At 43.2% G+C, this 27,339-nt stretch overlaps 1 protein-coding gene across 6 annotated transcripts in view; it reads right to left on the reverse strand.

Moving 5' to 3' along the window:
- LCLAT1 (lysocardiolipin acyltransferase 1) overlaps window positions 1-12,645 on the reverse strand; it is a 192,104-nt gene extending 179,459 nt beyond the window's left edge. For 2 of the 6 annotated variants that reach the window (XM_060169063.1, XM_060169062.1), the window contains exon 1: window positions 12,449-12,636. The gene's annotated coding sequence lies outside the window, so the exon portion shown is untranslated. Of the gene's footprint in view, window positions 1-12,448 lie in introns of all 6 variants that reach the window. The other 4 variants (XM_060169065.1, XM_060169061.1, XM_060169064.1 and 1 more) reach the window with 3 other exon arrangements.
- Window positions 12,646-27,339: the final 14,694 nt, after the last annotated feature.

The raw sequence follows: 27,339 nt of genomic DNA on the forward strand, positions 1-27,339 counted from the left end.
AGAATATAAACTGATAGAGACCTTTTAAAAAGCAATTCAGCATAGCCGACAAGATTTAAAAGGCAAATAGATCTGTACCCAATAATTCTTCTTCTAATCATCTATCCTACAAAAATACTCATCAAAGTGAGGGAAAAAACTTATGTATAAAAATGCCCACTGGCCAAAGCAATCTTGAGAAAGAAAAACGGAACTGGAGGAATCAGGCCCCCTGACTTCAGACTATACTACAAAACTACAGTAATCAAAACGGTATGGTACTGGCACAAAAACAGAAATATAGATCAACAGAACAGAATAGAAAGCCCAGAAATAAACCAAAAAAATTTACAGTCAATTAATCTACAACAAAGGAAGCAAGACTATACAATGGGGAAGAGACAGTCTCTTCAATAAGTGATGCTCAGAAAACTGGATAGCTACATGTAAAAGAATGAAATTACAACATTTTCTCACACCACATACAAAAATAAACTCAAAACGGATTAAAAAACTAAACGTTAAGACTGCAAACCATAAAACGCCTAGAAGAAAACAGGCAGAACACTCTCTGACCTAAATCATAGCAACATTTTTTTGGATCTGTCTCCTCAAGCAAAGGAAACAAAAGCAAAAATAAACAAAAGGGACCTAATTAAACTTAAAAGCTTTTGCACACAAAAAAACACCAACAAAAAGACAACCTACTGAATGGGAGAAAATATTTGCAAGTGATATGACTGATAAGGGGTTAATATCCAAATATATAAACAGCTCATAAAACTCAATATCAAAAAACAAACAACTCGATTAAAAAATGGGCAGAAGACCTAAACAGACATTTTTCCAAAGAAGACATACAGATGACCAACAAGCACCTGAAAAGGTACTCAACATGGTTAATCATCAGAGAAATGCAAGTCAAAACCACAATGAGATATCACGTCACACCTGTCAGAATGACTATCATCAAAAAGAACACAAATAACAAATGTTGGCAAGGATGCGGAGAAAAGGGAAACATAGTACACTGCTAGTGGGAATGCAAACTGGTGCAGCCACTACAGAAAACAGTATGGAGGTTCCTCAAAAAACGAAAAGTAGAAATACAATACAATCCAGCAATTTCACTCCTGGGTATTTACCTGAGAAAAAAAAAAAAAAAAACCACTAATTTGAATAGATATATGCACCCCTATGTTTACTGCAGTATTATACACAATAGCTAAGATACAGAAGCAATCTAAGTGTCCATCAACAGATGAATGGATAAGGAAGATGTGGTATGTATTTTTCATAGATATATATAGATATATATAGATATATAAAATGGAGTATTGCTCAGCCCTAAAAAAGAATGAAATTTTGCCATTTACAACAACATGGATGGACCTGGAGGGTATTATGCTTAGTGAAATAAGTCAGAGAAAGATAAATACTGTATGTTATCACTTACATGTGGAATCTAAAAAGTGAAATGAATGAATATAACAAAACAGAAACAAACTTACAGATGTAGAGAACACACTACTGATTACCAGTGGGGAGAAGAAAGGGAGGTGGGGCAAGATGGGGTAGGGGATTAAGAGATATAAACTATTATGTATAAAATAAATAAGCTACAAGGATATATTGTACAGCACAGGGAATAGAGCCAATATTTTATAATAACTTCCTAACTTCCTTCCTGCCTCCCTCCCTCCCTCCCGCCTCCCTCCTTCCCTCCCTCCCTTCCTTTCTTTCTTCATTTATTTTTGGCCACGCTGCATGGCATGTAGGATCTTAGTTCCCTGACCAGGGATTGAACCCATGCCCCCTGCAGTGGAAGCACAGAGCCTTAACCACGGGACCACCAGGGAAGTCCCTATAGCAACTTTAAATGGCATATAATCTATAAAAGTATTGAATCACTATGTTGTATATCTGAAACTAATACTGTAAACCAATGATATTTCAATTAAATAAATAAATAAATAAAAATTCACATGCTCACTGAAATTCTACTTGTATGTGAAAATTAGAAATAGTATAAACGCCCATCAATATAGAAATAGCTAAATGATGGTATATGTCTACAATGGAATTCAATGTAGCCGGTGAAAAATGAAATACAACAATATAAGCTGTCATTTAGAAAGCTAGCCATGATGCATTAAGTGAAAAAAGCACTTAAAATATAGTAAGTAAATTATTCTGTTTTTACTTAAAGGGAAAAAACAAAATAACAAACATATATAATTGTAATATGTTTACATATTAATAGAAGCTATATTTTCCAAAAAATCTTATGACATGGGAAAATCCTTACAAAATTAACTGAAAAGAGTACAACTACAAAATTGTATATGCAACTATATAAACAAAAGCAGTGCAATATTAATAAACAAGGGTGACTAATTACCTGAGTAACGTGATTTTGAACTGTTCTTTATACATTTTTTATTTTCCAAAATGCATGTTATTTACAAAATCACAATAAAAATTAAAGTTTTGCTTTTTTTTTTAATTCATTGATGTAATGTTCCTTTTCTTTTTTTAATATTTATTTATTTATTTGGCTGCGCCAGATCTTAGTTGCGGCACTCAGGATCTTCATTGCGGCATGTGGGCTCTTAGTTGAGGCACGCAGGATCTAGTTCCCTGACCAGGGATTGAACCCAGGTCCCCTGCATTGGGAGCTTGGAGTCTTAACCACTGGACCACCAGGAAAGTCCCTTGTTTTGTTTTTAAATGGGAGCCCAGATGACCAAAAAACTGTTATGCTTTAGTGAGTCAGGAATGATTCAAACCCTACAGAATACAGGAGATTGAGTATAAAATGACATAGTGAGTTCAGGTACAAAAGAAGACCTTTAAAAATACATATTTACCAAAACTTGCCCAATATAAAGAATGCTATCTCCTACAGACTGGTTACTTGAAATACTGTATTTATTCTGATGTTGCATTACTAAAAGTAATGTTAACCAACATGATCACCCAACCTTATCACCTAGGTAGGTCCTAAAATAGTTTTGGGGTCATTTCAAACAACTCTAGTTTCAAAGAACAGAGACCTAGCACAAATTCAGTTAGTTAAAACATGCTGCAGCTTTTGAAGACATGTTTTGAGACAGGGAATAGACCCTGGCCTTCAGAAAAGGTTCCCTCCACATAAACTATTCACTGCCATCAACATCACCCTTCCATACATGTCCAACAACCTCCTCCATTCCTTTCACTCATGAGCTTCCTCACTACAAGCGTCCTCTCCCCAGATGTGACAATTATCAAAATCCTACCATCTTGGTAAGACCAAGCTCCAAATACATCTGCTCCATGAAGCTGCTGCTTTTTTGAACTCCAAAAGCATTTCAATATCTATACTGCTCATTGATCAGCATGTGCTATTTTTATACTGACAGTCTTTTAATATATTCTGACTTCCCAGTCACAGTTTATAAGGAACTGGAAGGTATGTCTTCCATCTCCAGTGCAGTTCACTGGAGATACACATTGAGTGGTGGCCCATCCAAGAAACACAATAGGTGTTTGTTTGCTTTGCTTCTATATAAAGTTTGGGACAGTATTATTGTTAGTTTGGGCTTGACGGACTGTGGTGAGCCTTGAATGGCTGCCTAAGAAGTGTGGGTTTTATCCTGCAATAATCTAGAGCTGAAAGTTCTTAAGCTCAAAAATGATGTGATAGAAGTGTATTCTAGCAAAACTACTCCTTAGTCCACAGTTGCCAGATTTGGGGGAGACAGTAACATTTCAAGCAAGGAAGGAAGTCGGCTGAGCATAAAGGGTTAAAAGTCAGAAAGCACTGGGTTCTCTAACACCTCCAGCTCTTGGCAAGTTATACGACTTCTTAAAAGCTTCCTTTTCTTTATCTATAAAACAAGGATGAGAAAACCAGAACCTACCTAGCTGCAGTAAGTATTACAGAAAATCACAACGACAGTAAGTGCTACAGTGGGATTCAAGCACATCACAGTTCAAGCTGTTAAAAGGATAATTCAAACAAACAAAAAGGTAACATTGTGTCTCCCATACAAATATAAAATGAACGCCTGTCTATGATTTTATGTAACTCATTAATTAATTATGGAATAAATAAGATGTTTCATCTGGTTCAAAAGTGGATCCAAAGAACACAAACATACAGGCATCAGGAATGGTGAAATGGATTTGCTTAATAGATCCAAAACCTGCTTCCCCCACAAAAGAGGAAAAGAAATCAACAGTACCTCCAACCAACAAAATTCATTTGCATGTCTAAGGACAAGAGCAATTTGCACTGCTGTGAGTTATTCACAACTTACAACATTATAAAATAAATCAAAAAATAATAAAAGCTGTAGATCCCATAGATTAGATCTCCAGGAAGTGTGCTTTAGACCACCTAGTTTCCAATGAAAACACCCCGTGATCCCTTTTGTACATTTCAAGACTTTCACAAATTTTCCTTACATAGTTCTTAACCACCATGCACATTGCCTTTTTCTTCTTTTAGAAAAAAATCCACAGCTTCAAGATCTCTGACAACCATTAGAAAAACTGAGTTAGTCCCCTCCATAAAACTAATCTTTCACTACAATAAATTGTTTTCTTCACATACTAAACCAGAAATTTAGAATTATTATGTATTTATATATAAATGCAGAAATAAATTAATTCATTGGATTGTCAAGCTTCTTAAGAGATCTAAAACTAACGAGGGTTTGGTTTTACTGAACAATGACAAGGAGAATTACTCTCTGAAGGAAAAAAGACATAGTTAAATTGTCACTTCCAAGTAACTGACCCAAAATTAACTTAAGTGTCTAACTGGCCAATATATGCATCTTAATTTCCACCCTATGTTTTCTTCCATAAGAAAAATCAATCCCAGTCCAACTACCACTCCAGTAAAATCAAGTAGATGTACTGCTCCTACTGCTCCAGCTAAGTGCAACTAATAATCCTGGACATCATATATGAAACAAATAAAAGACTCTGAAGGTGGGACTTCCCCGGCGGTCCAGGGGCTAAGGCTCCGCACTCCCAATGTATGGGGCCTGGGTTCGATTCCTGGTCAGGGAACTAGATCACACATGCATGCCGCAACAACGAGTTCACATGCCGCAACTAAAGATCCCACATGCCACAAGTGAAAAACCTGCCTGCTGCAACGAAGATCAAAGATCCCGCGTACCACAACTAAGACCCAAGCAGCCAAATAAATAATTAAAAAAAAAAAAAAAAGACTCTGAGCATGGAGAGAAGGCACACTAGCTAGGGAGGCACCTTGGGACCCGTTGAACAACATGGTAGTGAGTTCTCTGGGTTTTCCTTTTGCCTCATATATATCACGTGGACACAAAGCTGAAGCAGCCAGTAATCCAGAAATACCAATGGGGGCTGACAAAAAAGTTCCTGCTCTTTCAGAAAACCAAGAAAAGAGCAGCAGAGCAAAACAGAAGACTTGCAGACAATAACCACTGGCACTCCAGCCAAAAACCACAGGAAAAACTGTGGCTCATCCCCACCCACAACAACGTAAGCCAAGTAGGGAGCCTGAACTTTCCCTCTCACCAGGCTGTACTGTTGTGCCTCAACATTACAGGTTACCCCCCTTACTCCCTCCCCTCACCCCCCACCCTCACTCCTGCAGGGATGATATCAAAGGCAGAACTTTCTTCCCTTGCCAGGTAGGTGTAAGACTCCTCCTTGCCCTGCCTAAGTGTCTATGAAGACCACCTGGAGCGCCTGGACTTCTACTGCCATGACAGTAAGGAGGCTCCCCTTCTCATCTCCACCAGGCTGGTATGAGACAAGGCCTAGTAGAGAGTCAGGACTTTCTCTGCCCTCCAGGGGTAAGAAGGCCATCCCCTCCCAGTGGTGTCAGTACAGGCCATGTGGAGAACAGCAAGAAGGCATAGTAGTATCAGTGAAGGCCTAGAGAGGAGCTGAAACTTCCACCCCTGCCCAGCAGCAGTGAGGAGCCCTGCTTCGTGTGTCAATGGACCAATTCCTCGAAAGCACACAACTCACCCAAGATGAAATAGATAATCTGAACAGCCCTGTGACTATTAAGGAAATTAAACTCGTAATTTAAAACCTCATGAAAAAGAAATCTCCTGGCTAAGATTGTTTGATGAGAGAATTCTACCAAATGCTTAAAGAAAAATTAACACAATCTCTTCTGGTAAACACAAGAATAAGGAGCACTTCCCAATTTACTTTATGAAGCTAGTACTTCCCTGATGCAAAACCCAGGAGGGCTTCCCTGGTGGCGCAGTGGTTGAGAGTCTGCCTGCCGATGCAGGGGACACGGGTTCGTGCCTGGGTCTGGGAAGATCCCACATGCCGCGGAGCAGCTGGGCCCGTGAGCCATGGCCGCTGAGCCTGCGCGTCCGGAGCCTGTGCTCCGCAACGGGAGAGGCCACAACAGTGAGAGGCCCGCATACCACCAAAAAAAAAAAACCAGGAAAAGACAGTACGAAAGAAAAAAACTATAGACCAATACATGAATGTAGGCACAAAAATCCTTAGTTGAATATTCAAGAATCAATGTAACCCACAATATTAACAAACTGATAAAATACATATTCACAGGATCATACCAATCTATACAGAAAAAATTATCTGATAAAAAACAATCCTGTTTATGAGTAAAACTCTCAGGAAAAAAAAAAAAGGGAATACAGGGGAACTTCCTCAATTAGATAACAAGCAACTATAAAAAAACATACAGCAAACATCATTACACCTAATGCTAAAAGAAAAAATGAACAATGCATTGCCCCTATTATTGAGAACAACAACGTCCACTCTCACCACTCTTATACAACACAGTACTGAAAATTCTAGTCAATGCAAGAAGGCAAGAAAAGGAAATAAAAGCCATACAGAAAGAAGAAATAAACCTGTCCCTATTCGCAAATGACATGATGGTTTCCATAGACAATCCCAAGAAATCTATCCAAAAACCTCCTAGACCCTCCTAATATGCGAGTTCAGTAAGGGTGCAGATACAAGATAAATACACCAAAGAAAAAAAGCAACTGCAAACTGCATTTCAATGGAAAAGACAACCTACGGAATAGAAGAAAACTTCTGCAAATCATATATATGATAAGGGGCTTATAACAAGAATATATACAGAACTTCTATAACTCAGTAGTAAAAAGGCAAATAACCCATTAAAAAATGGACAATGGATCTGAATAGACATTTCTCCAAAGAAAATATACTAATGCCTGATAACCACATGAAAAGATGCTTGACATCATCTGCCATCAGGGAAATGCAAATCAAAACCGCAATATCAACTCACACTCAGGAGAATGTTTTATTATAACTTCTCTAGAATGGCTATAATCAAAGAGATAATAACAAGTGTTGGGGGAAGATGGAGGAATATGGGAACCCCCATATGCTGCGATGAGATTGTAAAATGGTACAGCCTGGAAAAGTCTGATGGTTCCTCAAAAAATTATACCGTATTACCCAGAAATTCAACTCCTAGTTATATACCAAAAAAAAAAAAAAATTACAACATACATCTGCACAAAAAACTTGTACATGAATGTCCATCAACTGATGAGTAGATAAATAAAATGTGTAGATAAATAAAATGCATATCCACACAATGGAGTATTATTCGGCCATAAAAAGGAATTAAGTGCTGTTACATGCTACAACAGGGATGAACACTTAAAACATTATGTTAAGTGAAAGAAGCCAGTCACAAAAGACCACATATTATATGATTCTACTTAAAGGAAATGTCCAGAACAGGCAGAAAGTAGATTAGTACTTGCCTAAGTCAAAGGTGGGAGGATGAGGGGACATGAGGTATCACTGTTAATGGATACAGGGTTTCTTTTTGAGGTGATAAAAATGTTCTAAAATTAATTGTGGTAATGGTTGTACAACTCAATGAATATAGTATTAAAAATCACTGACTACCAGATCCACAGCTGACTTCTTTCTTGAAACTTACAAGCTGATTCTAAAATTCATGAAGACTTACAAGGGATCCAGAATAGACAACCCAATTTTGAAAAAGAAGAACAAAGTAGGAGGACTCATACTTCCTGTTTTCAAAACTTTCCACAGGGCTTCCCTGGTGGCGCAGTGGTTAAGAATCCGCCTGCCATGCCAATGCAGGGGACATGGGTTCGATCCCTGGCCTGGGAAGATCCCACATGCCGTGGAGCAACTAAGCCCGTGTGCCACAACTACTGAGCCTGCGCTCTAGAGCCTGTGACTCTCCATTGACTAATAACATTGAACACCTTTCTATACACGAAATGGCCACACAGAGATCCTCTTTTAGAAAGTGCCTATTCAAAACTTTTGTGCATTTTTAAATTAAATTGTCTTTTTCTTATTAATTTTACACAATACACATACACTCTGGATGTGAGTCCTTGGTCAGAGAGATGAATTGAGAATTTCTTCTTCCAGTCTGTATTTTGCCCTTCATTCTCTTCATGGTGTCTTTAGGTGGAGAGAAATTCTCAATTTTAACAAAGTCAAATTTATCAATCATTGTTACAATCATTGCTTTAAGTCTTTTTTAAGAAATCTGTGCCTACTCTACTCAGTAGTTCTTTGATTTGTGCTTATGGTTTGAATGGTTCTGACCTTGCTCTGAATTCATGAATTCCTGCATCTTTGTAAGGTTTACAATTTCACCTTGCAGTCGATTTGAAATGCATTCATGTTATGTTGTTGGTGATAGACAACTTTAGTGTTATGAACGTCTGAGAGGAAATCAGTTTTACAATTAGAGGATTCATCTGTGACTACTTCCATATTATGACTTCTGTACAAATACATTAAAAGCATACTGTTAAAAAAGTGAGGAAAACCCTCTAACACCTGTTATTCTAACATTTTACCCCAAACATACCTTAGATGATTCTTCCCACTCCCTTTGAGGGGCTTTCCTCCAATGGGCCACTTTATACTAGACCCTACTGACTTTGATGATATAATTAAGTGTTCTGCAGTCTCAGAAATCAAAAGCCTAGAGGCTTCTGTTAAGCCAGGTTCTATTACACCTTATGTGACCCAACAACCTCAGAGGGTTTACAATTCTCCAGAAAACCAGCAACAAAGAACTCCTTGCTCCGTCCTCTTTCCTAAATTAATTAACAGAATCTCCTTTCTCCAACCACAGTTACCAAAAAACCAAAACGAACAAATGTAACAGCTTAGTCTTCTCTTTACTAGCTCAGCAGGTGCTCCCCTCCCCCATCCAGTTATTCTTCACACCCAGCCAATCTTCCATTCTGCCTTCCAAATGTGTGGTGGCCTCTGAACTTTGCTGTCACAGTTAATGCCCTGCTTCACTCCCTCACCATCTCTGGTCTGGAGTATGAGAACTGCCCTTGACTGGTCTCTTCCTTACATTTTGTCTTTGACCCTGTCACCACCAAAGTCCCCTCTCCAGAGCATAAAGTTGATCATGTTACTCATCTGATTAAGATCCTTCTATAGGTCCCACTGCCCACAGGATAAAGTCACTCTCTTAGTTAAGAATTCACAATCTGGCCCTAACCTTTCCTGGCTTCTTTCTTAGCAACTCCTGCAAAATTTTGGCCTGACACCTGGGCACCCATGCCCTCTTTCTCACCCTAATTTTGCACTGCTTCCTCCTTTGGCTAGAAGTCCCTTCTCCCTTTATCCTGCAATCAGCTCCTTCCCTTCTTGCACAGGACGACCCCAGCAGAAGCAACTGTGCCCTAGTATGTGTTCCTGCAGCTCTCTGTACCCACCACAACTATACTTGAGTCCTTATCACCTGTATTAGTGAATCACTTATTTGTTTTTCTCACTCAGGATTAGGAATTAATCTTTACATCCCAAGGACTTGGCAGGGCAATTCCATGAAGGTTCAATGAAAGAATGAATGTCCCAGCCACTTTTATTCATGTCACCTTCTTTCTATAAATAGACACTAGAAAAATTAGTACAAATATGTCAAAGCAATAAACCTAACACAAGTTGTCTTTTAAAAGTCACCCAGCAAAGTATTCTTTTAAAGAGTTTAATAAAAAACTAAAACCTTCCTCAATCATAGATTTCTGCTTCCTGTTAGAAATTAGTAACGACTCTTTGCTTTAAAATACTTTTAGGGACTTCCCTGGTGGCACAGTGGTTAAGAATCCACCTGCCAATGCAGGGGACACAGGTTCAATCCCTGGTCCGGGAAGATCCCACATGCCGCGGAGCAACTAAGCCCGTGAGCCACAACTACTGAGCCTGCACTCTAGAGCCCACATGCCACAACTACTGAAGCCCGTGCGCCTAGAGCCCGTGCCCCACAACAAGAGAAGCCACCACAATGAGAAGCCCGCACACCGCAACGAAGAGTAGCCCCAGCTCACCGCAACTAGAGAAAGCCCGCGTGCAGCAACAGACCCAACGCAGCCAAAAATAAATTAAATAAATTAATTTTAAAAAATACTTTTAAAAATAACGGGCATCGGGCTTCCCTGGCGGCGCAGTGGTTGAGAGTCCGCCTGCCGATGCAGGGGACACGGGTTCGTTCCCCGGTCCGGGAAGATCCCACATGCCGCGGAGCAGCTGGGCCCGTGAGCCATGGCCGCTGAGCCTGCGCGTCCGGAGCCTGTGCTCTGCAGCGGGAGAGGCCACAACAGTGAGAGGCCGCAAAAAAACAAACAAAAATAACAAAAAAAATAATAATAATGGGCACCAAAGGTGGGATGAATATACCACTTAACCAAAGTAACTGGAGTCATCACCATATAAATCACTACTGGATGCCAAGGGAATGAATCACAGTTATTATTTATACAACTAAAAGACCACAAACAAAATTACTCCATTGGAAGTCTGTTCATATATATCACCTTGACACATAACACATCTGCATGATACAGGAAGATGGTATGCACGGTGGTTAAGAACACAGTCTGGCATCATAATGCTAGTCTTGCAATTTGGGGAAAATTACTTAAAAGTTCAATGTGCCTCAGCTTCCTCGTGTAAAACAAAGATGATACACAATGTTGCTGGGTGAGTGAGCCCTTAAAGGCTCTTGGAACAGTGCCTGAGGAGCAAATGCATAGTAATAAATGTCAACTGTCAACACAGTGCTTTTAACTTTTTTAAGCCCTTTTACATACACTTTTTTTTTTTTCTTCAAAACAGCACAGTGAGATTGCTTGGAGAATCACTTTGTCCATTTCCGAGACAAAGTACTGATAGAGAGGTCATGATTTCCCTAAGATATTTTAAGTGGCAGAGTAAGAACCAGAAACTACACCTAACCCCAGCCCCAGACTAAACTGACTCTCCACAGATGCAGTGTGGAAGAAAGATTCTTTTGGGTTTTCCCCACTGTTTACCCTTGGTTATCAGCAACAGCCAGACTAAGCACCTGGTGGGAAGAAACGGACCACCATTTGCTCAAATTAATAGGTAAGAGAAGCCTCATTTTCACAGTGCCTGATGCATAACAGGCAGTCCAAAGACAACTACTGATAACAAACAAGCAGTGCCACTGTGCTTTCTCAGTAACAGAACAAGGCACTCCACAAAATTAACCCAACTAGTTATACTTCATGACAGGTCTTTGCTCAAATAAGGGACCTACATGAATGGACAAAATTGCATTACTGTTAACGCCTTCACCTATACTTATCTTCATTACATTCCTGGGCTTCAGCTGAAAGTCAATCCGCAGTCTTAACATGCAGCCAAGTGCACATGGAATAGAGTTAATGAACTTCGAAGGCAGAGGCAATGATGCCGGGGAACCCACCGGAACCAAGGAAATACCAAGAAGCAAAACGTCTCTCCCAACAGCTAAGCTCCCGAACTTTTTATTTCTCTCTTCAAATGGACAACTAGGAGCTCAGATTCACCTTGACGATCAGACTTGACATCAGCCCCTGGCAAGGGCCTACCTTTCCTTTTGTGGCACTGCCACTCTGGCACCTACAGGCAGGCGCCCGGAGCATACACAAATAAGCCAGATCCAGCCCTTTCCCTCCACAGCTCATGTCCAAGCCTCGCACGTGGCGGCCACTTGGGACATTTGGCACATCTGATTTAACAGCGGCAGAGCCTAGGCTGTGTTCGCAGCGGTGCAGCTCCCGAACCCTCCCCAATCTGGAGCAGGAAGGTCTTGGTGCTCTTCTGTAAACACCTATCAGATACCTGGCCCTCCTCCTCCCGCGGCCACGTCGACCCGGCCCGAGCCGCCCCGCGGCCCCCGACGCCTCCGCTAGCCTCCGGGAGTCGCTTCCTCGCGCCTCCTCTCACCTGAGCCGACGGCGCCGCCACCCGCGTGGTGACCCCAATTCCCCGTCAAGTAACCGTTACAGGGGGCCGCAGCCCAGGGAGGCCCGCGGCTCGGGTGGAAAAGCCCATGGGGCTGCTCCCCCTCCGCCGACCCAGGATTCCCCGGCCGCCGCCGCCATTTTCCCCGTGCCGTAAACCCCACCTGACGGTTCCAGCTTCTCACCTGTGACTAGCAGACGACCACGCGCGACACCGTGGGGAGCGCGTGGGCGAACTGGAGAATCCCTGGGGGTCACAACCTCCGTGCAGAACCCGCCGCTAATTCATCCCGAAGCGGGAGGCTTCGGCCAGTCGCCCTTGTAATGCGTCCCGGCAGGCTCCATCCTGATTGGCTGCGAGCGCCTTGAGGCAGCGGCGTCCCCGGCTGCGTGAGAAGCCCAGGTCCCCGGAGCCCCGCCCCTGCTTCCCCCGCCTGGGGCTCCCCGGGCGCGCGACACTGAGGGCTCCCTTAAAGTGACCACGCTCATTTCCGGCCCGCCTCCAGGAGAGGAGGGACCCACAGAGCGAGGGGGCGTAGGGGCGAGTAGCAATAAGAAATAGGGAATGCCGGAGGGCATTGTCCCAGGGAACCTAATGGTCCCTCTAACCCCTGGAGTTTCAAAGTGACAATAGAAATCTGGGGAGTTTAATTTACAAACTGTGGACTGACAAGAAAGGCACAACCTAAAAATTAAGAATTATGTTTTACTGGACGAACATACTGAGGACTTAAACCTAAAAGGCAGCCTCTCAGATCGCTCTGAGGGACTGTGCTGAAGAGGTAAGGAAGGAGCCAGGATATTTAGGAGCTTTTGCAACAAAAACCAGGTAGTCGGAACTTTAAAAGGTTACTGTTCATTAAAAACCAGACATCTCAAGTTAATGAAGTTAGCACTTTTCTACCTATGGAAAGACGCCAGAGTCTGGGCTCATCAAAATCATTCCTTTGAAATGCACCTTAACTGTCTAGGGCCAGTATCCTGTTTTTTTTCCATCCTGAACTCCCTCAGGGTGCACAGTGCGGGGGAGGGGCGGCAACTGTGTTGGCTGATGGCTTGATGGCCACAACATCCTTTGTTTATTGAAATGGCTGGTGATATTCTTTGTCCACAAAGCCTAACCTACAGGGGCAAATCAGTAGTAGAACCCGTTCTAGAGCTTAGGTTCCTGACGCGCAGCACCAAGCTCTCCCTAGCATGCAGCTTCCCCAGTCCTAGGGAAACTTTCCCTCCTCTGAGCATCCGCAGTACTTTCATGATAACCCTCATAAAAGGCGTTCAGCACTTTCTGCTGTGGGACATCTGTCCCCTAACCTACTAAACTCTAAAGCTCCATAATGGTGGGTACTGTGATTAAAGCTTTTTTCATTTCCTACACCATGCCTTCCTCCTGCGAGTCTTCAACAAAGATTCACTGAATTAAAATCCTAAAAAGAATAAACATAGCCACCCATCGCACACTTAGCCACTATACGTATGTTTATGTGTTTTGTTCATTTATTCAACAAGGTACAGAAGGGGATGAATTTTTTTTCAGAGTACAAGATTCCTGTCCTCATATATTTGTAGTGTAACGATAATGAACATCTAGGTTTGGGATGCATAGCTTCAGTATAGCTAAATTATATTCCATAGGCATTTCCTGGCGGTCCAGAGTTTAGGACTTGGCACTCTCACTGCCTGGGTCTGGGTTCAATCCCCGGTCAGGGAACGAAGGTCCCGAAAGACATGCGTCGCGGACAAAAAAAAAAAAAAAAAATATATATATATATATATATATATATATATACTCCAGAGCTCTCTGTGAATCAAAAGTTCCCTTGTTCTTTTTCTAAATCAGCTTCACAGACTCTCCAATTTTATTCAAAAATATTGAAATATTTTAAGATATGCTGAAATTGTGTTAGAAAATAAACAACAGAGGGAAACACCAATACAAAAGCCAACTCTGTCAATTACCCCTGTGACCTTAGGCCTCCTTTTTTATCTGTAAAATAAGATCACTAATATAAAAGTTCTCTAAATTCTTTTCTTCCCCCCACCCCTACAAGTTTTTAACTTTCTTGATGTCAGAGGCCAGCGGGAAAACCCTGAAGGCATTGGAGATGGGTTTTGAAAGAAGAGATTATAATCTCTTCTTTATAAGAAATTATAATAGTTTATCTTTGCATCTCCGCAACTCCTAAAACGAACAGTGCCAACTGAGAAAGAGAACACCACGCATTTGAATACAGCAGACGCAGAATAAAGTTTAACTGACTTGATGAATCATCCTGGTTTCTTCTCTATTTCACTTTCCTAGCCTTAGGCTTTTTTGGAGGGTGGAGTGGTAGAACCTGAAGGATAGGGTCAAAACTATGGAGTCTGAAGGTATTAGCTCTTTTTTACCCAAACTGCTTCTGACACCCACCACGTGTGGCTTCTCCACACCAAGCAGTTCTCCAGTTCTCTGTGGACACCAACTAGGTGTCCTGCAATGCAATTCAGTTTTGACACTAACTGCTTGGAATTAATGCAGACCTCACAGGTTAAGGGCTTAGTTCCACAAAACTGCTCTGCACTTCAGACACCAATAGAAAGTCTGGGTCTCAGGACGTCCCTGGTGGTCCAGTGGTTAAGACTCCACACTTCCACTGCAGGGTGTGCAGGTTCGATTCCTGGTCAGGGAAGCAAGATCCCACATGCTGCGCGGTGTGGCCAAAAAAGAAAAAAAAGGAAGTCTGGGCCTTGGATACTTCTGACAAACTGGCTGTAAATCGGGGCATCCCACAATGCCCTGCTCAGGGTCCAATTTGCTAGAACAGATCACAGAACTCAGGAGAACGCTTTACTTACATTTACAGGTTTATTATAAAGGATACAACTTAGGAACAGTCAAATGGAAGAGATACGTAGGGCAAGGTATGGGTTGTGGAGAGGGTACTCAGAGCTTTCATTCTCCCTCTGGGTGTGTCACCCTCCCAGCACCTTGCTGATTACACCAACCAGGAAACTCTCAGAACCCAGTTGTCAGTGTTTTTTATGGAGACTTCGTTACCTAGGCATGATTGATTAAATCACTGACCACTAATGATTAACTCAACCCCTTCCCTGGAGGTTGAAGGGTGGAGTTGAAAGTTCCAACCCTCTAATCTCAGGGTTGGTTTCTCTGACATCCAGCCTCCATGCTCCCAGAATCAACTCACTAGCATAAACACAGGTTCAGAGAGGATTGTTATAAATACCCAAAGACCCTCCTATCCCCCTCTGAAACAGAGCAGGACCCTATGGTCCTTCCCCGCCCATGTACTCCACCTGCCTCTTTTCTGTAGAAAAATTTTAGCCAAAGAATAAGTTTAATCAGAAAAGTGGGAAAATGCAGAAACAAAGGAAAACAGTCAAAGGAAACCAAATAATAAAAATTTAGTCATTAAGCAAAGTCAAGGACCCTTAGTTCCTTCTCAAGGGCTAGAGATAATATTCTGAGCCATAACCTGTGAGCTGTCGGATACTGAAAGCCCCACCAGATGGAAGAAGTTAAGTGCATGATGACCAGACTGTAGTCATGACATAAGCTGCCACAATTCTGAGAATTGGCCTCAAGGAAGTGGGAGCAAACCGACCCTGGAACTAAAGATTAATTGTACTTAAAACAATCAAGATGACTCTGGTCAGACCACCGATGACCAATTTCAAGATGACTGTCAGAGCTGACTGTGCTGTTTCTGCATGTGGCCCCCTGCCTCTGTCTATAAAAGCTCTTACCCCCTGATTGTTGGGAGGGGGAGGCGGGGGGAGTTGGCCTTCGGACAGGTGTCTGCCCCACCCCCTGCTGGTGCTGGTGTCCAAAATAAAGCAAACTTTCCTTTCCACCAACTTGCCTCTTTATTGGCTTTTGAGCGGTGAGCAGCTGGACCCCACTTTCGGTTACACCTCCACTCAACAAAATACTACAAGGGGTGGCGCAGTGGTTGAGAATCCGCCTGCCAATGCAGGGGACACGGGTTCGAGCCCTGGTCTGGGAAGATCCCACATGCCGCGGAACAACTGGGCCCGTGAGCCACAATTACTGAGCCTGCGCGTCTGGAGCCTGTGCTCCCCAACAAGAGAGGCCGCGACAGTGAGAGGCCCGCGCACCACGATGAAGAGTGGCCCCCACTTGCCACAACTAGAGAAAGCCCTTGCACAGAAACGAAGACCCACACAGCCATAAATAAATAAATAAAAATTTTAAAAAAATACTACAAGGATTTTAGTATTTTGTTGCCCTTAATCCTAACTCTTCTGCCAAGCTGTGTTGAATGTTCTTTAGGGATCATTAGCATATGATACAAAGATTCTCACAATTTATGTTCACTGCCTTAGGTCTCTACCCCAGGTTTTCCTGTCTCCAGTCTTCCAAGCTTGCTCCTTCCAGACCCACTGACGAGCCATCTAAGCCATTTGCCGCTGCCAGGTGTCCATGTATATCCTTCTCTTGAGCCAATTCTCTCCCACACAAAATAGATGACCAGTAACACAGGCCTAAACCCTGCCCATTGGGATAATTATGCTCACCTTCAGGAGGTCTGCAGTGAAGCAGTAATCCATTTTCCTCTTGTATCCACAGACCAAACCTATCAATCTTCAATGAAGCTCAGGCTTTTCCGCCTCCATCCTCTGGTTAAGAGAACTCCCCATGGATTAAGGAAGAGGTGTGGGTACAACAGTGGTAGGAGAAACGGGATCTGGGCCATCCGTTCATTCAGCTTATGTGTGTCCTCTGAACCTGCTCAAACTCATTCCCAATGCACCACTTCCATTTGAAAAGATTGTTGCTAGGCCTGCCCACACTTATGAGGTGGTTGGGCCTGCTATTATCCGATTCATGATGGGCAGTTTGGGTTGCATGGTCACTTGATGCCCCATGAGATGTTCAGCTTCTATTAGGGCTCAGTAGCATGCCAGGAGTTGCTTTTTTTTTTTTTTTTTTTTGGCCACACTGCATGGCTTGCAGGATCTTAGTGCACAGATCATGGATTGAACCTGGACCATGGCAGTGAAAGCACTGAGTCCTAACCACTGGACTGCCAAGGAATTCCCCAGAGATGCTTTTCAAATGTGTATGTTTCTCTCCCACAGTTGGCATGGCCATTCTCCAGAACCATATTGGGCCGCACTGTGACTCTTCTTTTGGGTCTTGCCAGAGACTCCACTTGGCCTTTTCTCTACCACAGATACTTCTAGTATCATGAGATGTATCAGGTGATAGAGCCCAAATGGCAGGACTGCTTGCTCTGAGGCTGGACCCGCTACTGAGTCCTTTATGGATCTGAGCCCTACTTAAAACTAGCCACCTTCCACCTCAACCTGAAGAGATCTACCAAGCATTCTTTCTTAGTGGCAGAAGGTACAAGGTACTGTAAGTTGTCCTTTACTTGGGAGGAAATGTCCTTGCAGGCCTTAGACCATTGGTCTACTTCACTATCCACATAAGTTCTGTGCTTTATATAATAGTATTGTACCAAGGTTATTTTCTTAGTTTTGATGTATGTTCTGTGCTTATATAAGATGTTAACGTAAGGGCAAGCTGGGTAAAGTACCTGCAGAAAATCTCAGTTTTCTTCTTGCGTCTCTCCTATCAATCTAAAATTATCTCAAAATGTTAAAAGTAATAACTGGCATTTAAAATTTTCGTCAACGTAGCAGGCTTCTGAATTTTTATGGGATTTATTCATCCTCTGGAAAGCATGTGTCTCATCAAGACATCCAGATTACTTGCATTTATTGCTCATTGGGGCCAAGTAACATGATATTTCACCGTGATAGACTAATGTGATGTTCTGTGGAATGGCCAGATGGTCCGGGTCCCTTTGGAATATATTATGACAGAAAACAGGAAAGTAAACATAGCCTTGGAGCAAGACTGTAAAAGTAGAATGTTTTCTGTCCTATGTGAATGTTATCTTCCTCTGGATGTGATACTGTTTTGGTTTACTATCTTCATTGGGGCAGAGGAGATGCAGTTCCAGGGGCTTTACTTGGCTTTTCCTACTACAATAGCTCTTCCTCTACAGACCAAGGAGCAAGGTGAGGATTCTGTCAACTGCTAAGTACATCCATTCCGATCATACATTTGGGAATCAAGGAAACAACCACCAGGTTGGTAAGAAGAGCCAGTGGACCCACTCAGAGACAGACCAGAAGACTCCATTTATTATCTGACTCCAATATGCCCCTCCTCTAACAGGAGTGCCTGATGGTGCTTTGGACCCCTGGGTATCCCCATCAACTTAGACCCTGTATCCAACATCCCTCAAATATCGGATTATCCCTCTTTTCCCAGTCTGTTGTTATCCAAGGAAACAACCATAAATCAGTTTGGAGAAGGACTGAAAAAAATCTGTATACACTTGCCCTGACGTTCCAGGTTCTTCCTTATAGACACCCAGTCTCTCCTTTGGTCCATGCATTCTAGGTTTGAGAACAGGCTCTGGTCTTTAAATCAGGCAAGTTATTATGACTTTCTACTGGAGTGATGTTGACCCCAGTCTTCTACTATTAATCTCTTCTTATTATGTATTAAGCAGTACCCTTTCTGGCTGCCCATCTATCTTGTCCCTAGAAATACATGTTCTACTAGACATTGCCATAGGTCAGGTCAGTCCCCCTGGCTGCCACTTCAACCTTACTATCCATTATGGTAATAAGTTCACCATTGCTTCTCATATTTGTCTCTGCTATTCTAGAATCCTGTCATCCCCACTGCTGCTAGAAGAACCTGTTCTGTGACAGCATGAGCCCTGGTCTGCAGAGGACAAACTCCACTGAGCTGCTCAATGATGCTGGTGCCCCTTCCAGACATTTGCTATCATTCTTGATAGTCATCCCGGCCCTCCTGAAAAACAGTCAGCTGAAAGGTTTCTAGTCTTGTTTGGTTGATGCATTTTAGCATGCTTGCTTCTTGGAGCTTTTTGATTCCTACATCCACAATCTGCCATGACGGTTCTGACATCTCTGCTTTTTTTTTTTTTTTTTTTTTTAGCTGCACTGTGCAGTATGCAGGATCTTACTTCCCCTACCAGGGATCAAACCTGAGCTCCCTGCAGTGGAAGCACGGAGTCTTAACCATTTGACCGCCAGGGAAGTCCCAAGGCATCTCTGCTTTATTTAATGTGATCATTGTTTTTTCCCAACTTCCAAGAACCATGCCAGCAGTATATTAGAACTGGGTCCCAGAGCTCTTGCCATGTTATTGAACACTATGTGATGGGAATGTGCCTCTTATTGGCAAATTCCCCTAAACAAGCTTTATATTCTCTGTCTCCTTAATCCAGTACCTCAGGTTCCACACGTAGGCAGAATCTCCCTGCTGTGAGCCAGCACCTGCAGCCCCTGTGGCATATAATCCTTTCTCTCTTTTATAGCCCCCGACCTTCCCCGGTCAGGTCAAGGTGAGACTTGACCCATTTTAAGTAAGGGTTGCCTCTTTCTTCCAACAAGGCAGAGAGACCCACTTCTGCAGGCCCAGATGGTTCTGGGAATTGAGGGTTCAAGATTCTCAAGTGCATCTACTCAGATATCCCAACCCCAAGTCTCAAGGGTTTTTTTTTTTCCAGCTTTATTGAGATATAATTGACATATAACATTGTGTAAGTTTAAGGTGTGCAATGTGATGATTTGATATACATATATATTGCAAAATGATGACCACAAAGTTAGTTGGCCCATCTATCACCACACATAGTTATCTTTGTGTGTGTGTGGTAAGAATTTTTAAAAATCTACCCTCTTAGCAACTTTCAAGTATACAGTACAGTACTGTTAACTATAGTCACCAGGCTGTATATTAGATCCCCAGAGCTTATTTATCTTATAACTGGAAGTTTGTACCCTCTCAACCACCTTCACCTGTTTTCCCCACTCCACCCCTCCCCCAACCTCTGGCAACCACCAATCTACTCTCCGTTTTTATGAGTTGGATTATTTTAGATTTCACTATAAGTGAGATCATACAATATTTGTCTTTCTCTGTCTTGCTTATTTTACATAGCATTATGCCGTCATCTGTGTTGTTGCAAGTGGTAGGATTCCTTCTTTTTATGGCTGGATAATATTCCAGCCATTTTTTATATATATATATATATATATATATATATATATATATGACAGTTTCTTTATCCATTCAACTGTTAGTGGACACTTAGGTTGTTTCCATATCTTGGCTATTGTAAATAATGCTGCAATGAACATGGGGATACAGATATATCTTTGAGATAACGGTTTCATTTCCTTTGGATATATAACCAGAAGTGGGATTGCTGGATCATATGGTAGTTTTATTTTTAATCTTTTGAGGAATATCCATACTGTTTTCCATAGTGGCTGCACCAGTTTACATTCCCACCAACAGTGCACCAGGGCTCCCTTCCCTTCACAACCTGGCCAGCACTTGTTATCTCTTGTCTTCTCAGGGTTCTGCTTCTTTCCTATCAAGGCCCTGACCTTGACACTGGAGATTTACCTAGGCAGAGAAAGCAGCCTTCTCTGAAGGTCTGCCACTCTTACAGCTAAGCCCTAAGTCTGATCTTCAGCTCTGTGTCCTCTGGCTGCAGATGATGAGAATCTTTTTAGATGCTTCTATAAGAACCCTTCAGACTCTCACACATTGCTTGCTTAGCAATAGTCACCCAATTCCACAATCCTTATAGATACTAATTTGCTCCATACCTCTCAAACCCCAGAGACGCTGCATCAGCTAGAGCATCTTCTTTCACCTGCATCCTCTCCTGGTTCACCGGAAGTAATCTGCCACACCACAGCATATCAGGAACAATCCATATTCCACCTGTAACTAGTGACAGGTGGATCCTCATGACATCCTCCCATCAAATGATTTATTTTCAGAATCCCATGTTTGGAGTCTTTTTCCTAGAACCAACTCCCTTAAGGAGGCTTCCTAGAAGCAGCACCTAAAACAAGGACCCTTGTATAGATCATTTTTTGAAGAAGTGCTCTCAAGAGAAGAGGAGTAATAAAAGCAGGGTACAGGGCACAAGAGAAAAATTAAGTAAGAATCTGGTCTCAGCGGGAGAATAGCTTCAGCCTGATCTCACAGAAGCTCTGGAGCATGCATTATACCACAGCGTTATTCAACCTCGAGACGGGGGTCCGGGCTCTTATTTTCCTATATCAGTCAGTTATTGGCTGCAGGCTGCCTAAGGGTGGAGGTGCATAACCAGCTGAGCAAGGCAGCTCCTATTTGGCTGAGGGGAATCCCTGGAGCCAGAGGGAAGCTGTGAGCCGTTAGCTGCCAGTGCTCACAGCAGCAGGGAGACGAGTGCCCCATCTGAGTGGGGCACCGGTGGCATCCACTGTAGACACAACATAAATACTAAGTAAATGTTAGTTTCTTCGGGACTTCCCTGACGGTCCAGTGGTTAAGATTCAGCACTTCCACGGCAGGTGGCATGGGTTCGATCCCTGGGTGGGGAACTAAGAGCTCACATACCATGCGGTGCGGCAAAAAAAAAAAAAAAAAAAAAAAAAGAATACATATATGATTGTACATGTCTCGAATATCTGGGAAGGCTCTGTAAGAAACCACTGCTGTAGTTGCCTCTGGGAAGAGAAACTGGACACCACTAAACTGACACATCAATGTATTCCCTTTAGTACTGACTGATTTTAGCCAGATGTATGTGTTACCATTTTAATTTGGGGGAAAAAAAATGAAAAACCCCTTTGATGTGCCTATGAGCCTAAGAGATAGGATTAACCTACTCTGCTGCCCAGAAAGGTAATTTCCCCACAAGTTTCTGAATCCTCCCTGACCTCTGCAACGGAGTATCACAGCTGATGGATTTCTTAACCTCATGAGCCATCAATTTAACAATCACATTTAATAGGGCACTCTCTGCAGTGCTCAGGAAGGCACTGTGACAATCAGGGAGCCCCAAGTCCTTATTCTTATTGCACTTTTATTATCACTGGGGTACTCTCTATGCCTGTGTAATGGCTTCCTCCTCTTCAAAATGTGACAGTAATAAGGTGAAACATGGACTCAATAACAGACCCCAGAAAAGAGCCAAGTGAGCTGCTTCCAGTAACACTGGGATGATGTTCTTCTGTGGTAATGAGGGGAAGGAACAGGCAGCCCAGAGCTGGCAGAGGCCACAGATGCTTAACTGGACGCCTAGAGCTGCTTGTTTCTTCTAGCCCACAGTTTCCCTACGGGTGAGACTTAGCATACTGTTTGTTACCCAGTGATATTCCGGACTTCAAAGGTATTTGAAATCAAAGGTTTTGATTTCCTGAGAAGGCAGCCGGGTCCTTGGTAGTTTAGGAGTCTTGCTAGAATGAGTAGCTTAGAAGTGACAGTTTTACATTAACACAAACCAGTGGTGGAACTGAATTCTGATTATTCTCTTTTTGCTCTTCTAACTGTCCCCCCCACTCCCACATACACACACACACATTTTATGCTGATTTGTCCAACTTGCATCTCCTGGCTCCCTGACCCTTTGTCTCCGGCAGCGTTCGGCCAAGGGGACGGCACTGGAAGGAGTCTGCAGGGTGGACTGAGAAAGAGACCAAGGTGTTGTTCCCTTGACTGCCTCCCTGTGGGATTAGAGGGTGGCAGTGGCTTCATACTCCACCTAAGGCCATAGCTCCTCTCATACAGCTCAGCTCTCACTAAGTCCTGGGACACTCCTTTTCCCCTGGGCAGGGCCTAATTTATTATCTCTAGCCCCAGGGTGCTCCATCATCCACTGATTCCACCCCTTTAACTCTCTCTAATCATTCCTTCTGCTTCTTGCCAAAACCCTAACTGATAAATTGATGGACCAAAATTTCACTTAGTGAAATTGCCAGGAAGCCAAATGCCACTCATCAGTAAAATGCCAGGAAGCAAATCTAGCCACTCATCCAACATAGACATAAATCTTTCTCCTACTACTATTTAAAACAAACCCTCTATATCAGTAAAGAATGTTTTCAGCTATAAGTATCGTCAAACTCAGTTTATTGATACAATGGCTTAAGCCACAAGGACATTTATTATTACTTAACTTGAAGTATAGAGGGAGGCAATCTCAAAATTGGTTCTGTAAATCAAGGATGACAACAAGGACCCAAGTTCTTTCCATCTTTCTGCTCTGCCTTCCTTAGTATGTTGACTTTACGTTTTCATGCTTGCTGCCTCATAGCCACAAGATGGTTGCCATAACTTCAGGCATCACAGTCATATCCAAAGGCAAGAAACAGTAAACAGAGGAAAAGGTGTTCTCCTTGTGAAGCTTTATTTTTTTAATCAAGGAAGAAAAATCCTTCCCCAAAACTCCATAACAAATGTCCTCAATTGTCCCATTGGCCAGGACTTAGTCACATGGCCACCTGTATAAAGCATGTGGGAAAGCAAGCATCTGACTTTCTAGGTTTTGTAGGGGGAGGTTGGAATAGAAATTGAGTATCCAAACAAGGGTCTGTCACATCCTGTGCTGCAGGTGAACCTTCAGCCCAGTGTCACTCTCTGAGAAATTACTTATGCTATCTTCCAAAAAGAAATGTCTGTTACCTCTTCTCTGTTGTTTTTCTAAATAGTAATAAACTTTAAGGCCCAATTCAAATTCTTTCAACATCTAGTTATGACCTCCTTTGAATCGCCCCTGATGTCCACATAATCTGTTTGGGATGGCCACCCGGAAAACTGTACTAACTATATTTTCTTATTTTCTGTATTGTTGATGTTATGGCATCTGGGGTCTCATTCCTAGAGAGAGCAAACTCCATGCCTGGGAGCATGCTTTTTATATGCAAAGTAACCATCTAGAGTTCACCTCCACCCACCTTCAACACACTCACAACTCTTCCATCCAGCTCCTACACTCTAGGCAATTTTCCCTGCCTTAATTCCCCAAGGCCAGGTACCAGACTAGTTGAGACAGCCCCTATAGCCCAGAGCCTGCTGAAAGTGTTCAAACTAACCAACCCTAAACCACTTATTCCACCTTTCCTGTTCCTTCCCATGGAAACCACAGTAAAGGCTTTTTGCCCACATTTTCTTCCCACCACTTCCGCCTCCTGACTGAATCTGGTGCTTCCCCATGTAGCCACCCTGTGGTGTGCAGTGCCCCCTCCTCTTGGGAACTGTAACAAACGATCTTTTCAACGGCAGTCCCCTGATCTGTTGGCCTCACCTTACCTGAATAATAATAAAACCTACCTTTTAAAACAAAACCCTTCCCCATAATCTACTTCCCTTTGTGGTTTTCTGCCTATTTGCCTTCTCTACCCAGGGACAAGCTCTGTGAACTTATTGGCCGTGGACTACGGTTGGTCAGGTCTTACTGTCCTTCTCCACAGTAGGCTCATATGTCCCATAGCCTTCCCACCAGGGCTCCTACAACACAAACAAACCTTTCCATGCTGAGAGTGGCCACCTCCGTTACTGTAACTTACATCAAAGACCACATGCTTTCAGGGTTGAGGGAAAAGGAATAAGGGGCATAATAGGAAAAGAACTCTATCTTTATGGAGTTAAATTGGTTAAATCATTTAATTTTACTATAGCTCCAGAAATGATATATTGTCCTCATTTTACAGATGTAAAAACTAAGGCTCAGGGGCTTCCCTGGTGGCGCAGTGGTTGAGAGTCCGCCTGCCGATGCAGGGGACACGGGTTCGTGCCCCGGTCCAGGAAGATCCCACATGCCGCGGAGCGGCTGGGCCCGTGAGCCATGGCCGCTGAGTCTGCACGTCCGGAGCCTGTGCTCCGCAACGGGAGAGGCCACAGCAGTGAGAGGCCCGCGTACCGCAAAAAAAACAAAAACAAAAAACAAAACCAAAAAAGAACACTAAGGCTCAGTGTATTCATTTCCTATTGCTGCTGTAACAAATTTCCACAAACTTAGTGGCTTGAAACAATACAAACTGATCCTCTTACTAGAGGTCAGAAGTCCAAAATCAATTTTACTGGAGGTGCTGGTCCCTTCTGGAGGCTCTGAGGGGAGAATTCATTTCCTTACCCTTTTCAGCTTCTAGTGACTGTCTTGGTCTGTGACCCCTTCCTCTACCTTCATGCACATCAGGCCAATCTCTGCTTCCAGTATCACCTTCTTTTCCATAGTAAAATCCCTGCCTTTCTCCTTTATGGATACTTGTGATTACATTTAAGGCCCACGCAGAGAATCCAGGATGATCTTCTCATCTCAGCATTCTTAATTTAGTTATAATTTCTGAGTCCCTTTTGCCATGTAAGGTAACATTCATAGGTTGCAAGAATTAGCACTGGGTATTTTTGAGGCTCATCATTCAGCCTGTCACAGTGGGTTTCACCGAGCTGAAATCATGGTGCATGCTGCATTCTTCTGGAAGGTCTAAGCGAGGATCCATCTCCTTGCTTCTTCCAGCTTTTAAAGGCCACCTGAATTCCTTGGCTTGTGGCTCCTTCTTCCACTTTTTTTTTTTTTTTTTTTTGCGGTACGCGGGTCTCTCACTGTTGTGGCCTCTCCCGTTGCGGAGCACAGGCTCCGGACGCGCAGGCTCAGCGGCCACGGCTCACGGGCCCAGCCGCTCCGCGGCATGTGGGATCCTCCCGGACCGGGGCACGAACCCGTGTCCCCTGCATCGGCAGGTGGACTCTCAACCACTGCGCCACCAGGGAAGCCCTGTAGCAAGGTCTTTTGATAATAAAACCTCCAATTTATAAATCCACTATGGTACATGTGCGGTAAGTAGAACAGAGTAAAGGCCCATTGAGATTAGGATACTGGATAGTTGGCCAGATTATTACTACCTAAATGATTTATGGTTTTCTGGTTGGTTTTCTTTTTTTGCGGCACGCGGGCCCCTCACTGCTGCAGCCCCTCCCGCCGCAGTGCACAGGTTCCAGACGCGCAGGCTCAGTGGCCATGGCTCACGGGCCCAGCCCCTCCACGGCATGTGGGATCTTCCTGGACCAGGGCACGAACACACATCCCCTGCATCAGCAGGCGGACTCTCAACCACTGCGCCACCAGGGAAGCCCCTTCTTTCACTTTTTAATGATGATACTTTTAAAATTCTTTTTGGCCATGCTGCACAGCCTGTGGGATCTTAGTTCCCTGACCAGGGATCAAGCCCGTGTCCCCTGCAGTGGAAGCGCTGAGTCTTAACCACTGGACCGCCAGGGAAGTCCCTCCTTCTTCCACTTTCACAGACAGCAATGTATCGTCTTCAAATCTCTCACTGACTCCAATCCCTGCTTCCATCGTCACATCTCCTTCTTTGACTCTGACCCTCCTTCCTCCCTCCCTCTTTCCCTTGTGGTTACATTGGGCCCAGGAGAATGTCATCTGCAAAGTCCCTTTGCCTTTAATGTAATATATTCGCACATTGGGGGATTGGGACATGGACATCTTTGGGGGGGGCTGTTATTTTTGTCTACCCCACTCTGGCAGAAAGCAGCTCAGTGGTTGCTGGGGACCAGGGTGGAGAAGAATAGAAAGGGGGGCCTACAGAGGAGCAGGAGAAAACTTTTGGGGGTGATGGTTGTGATTATCTTGATTGGGTGATGTTTCCGTGGGTATACCATACCTCTATCAAAACTTAACAAATTGTACACTTTAAATAAATACACACAGTAAGCTGTATGTCCGTTATACCTCAATAAAGCTGTAAAAAAAAAAAAAGTAAATGAGAAAAAACCCCTGAGGCTCAGGGACTTTGGCCAAGTTTACCGAACTAGGCCGTGGTGTAACCAAGATGCACACCCAGGTCAGTTCATCTGATGCCGAAAATGTGTGCCTGTGATAGAGTGTCCTTTCCTTTATCCTCTTTTCTCTATATTTGGGATGATAATACTTGCCCCTTAAGGCTGTGAATCCATGGTTAGATGCTTAATAAATGTCCAGTTCCTTCCCTTTCTCCTTTTAGCCAAAGTTTTTGAGTATCCTGGAGCAGATTCTATTGATAGTTTACAGAACTTGAAAATTACCATGTGCTCCACGAGAGAGAGAGAAAGGTATCTAAGAAAAATGACAGATGGAGCCAACAGGTAGTAAATAGGTCTTGCCTTCAGGTATTCTCAGCCAGAAACGTCTCAGACTCTAGCATGCAAATCAACACACAGGATCAG

Source organism: Lagenorhynchus albirostris, chromosome 13 (assembly GCF_949774975.1).
Source record: "Lagenorhynchus albirostris chromosome 13, mLagAlb1.1, whole genome shotgun sequence".
NCBI classification, from domain to species: domain Eukaryota; kingdom Metazoa; phylum Chordata; class Mammalia; order Artiodactyla; family Delphinidae; genus Lagenorhynchus; species Lagenorhynchus albirostris.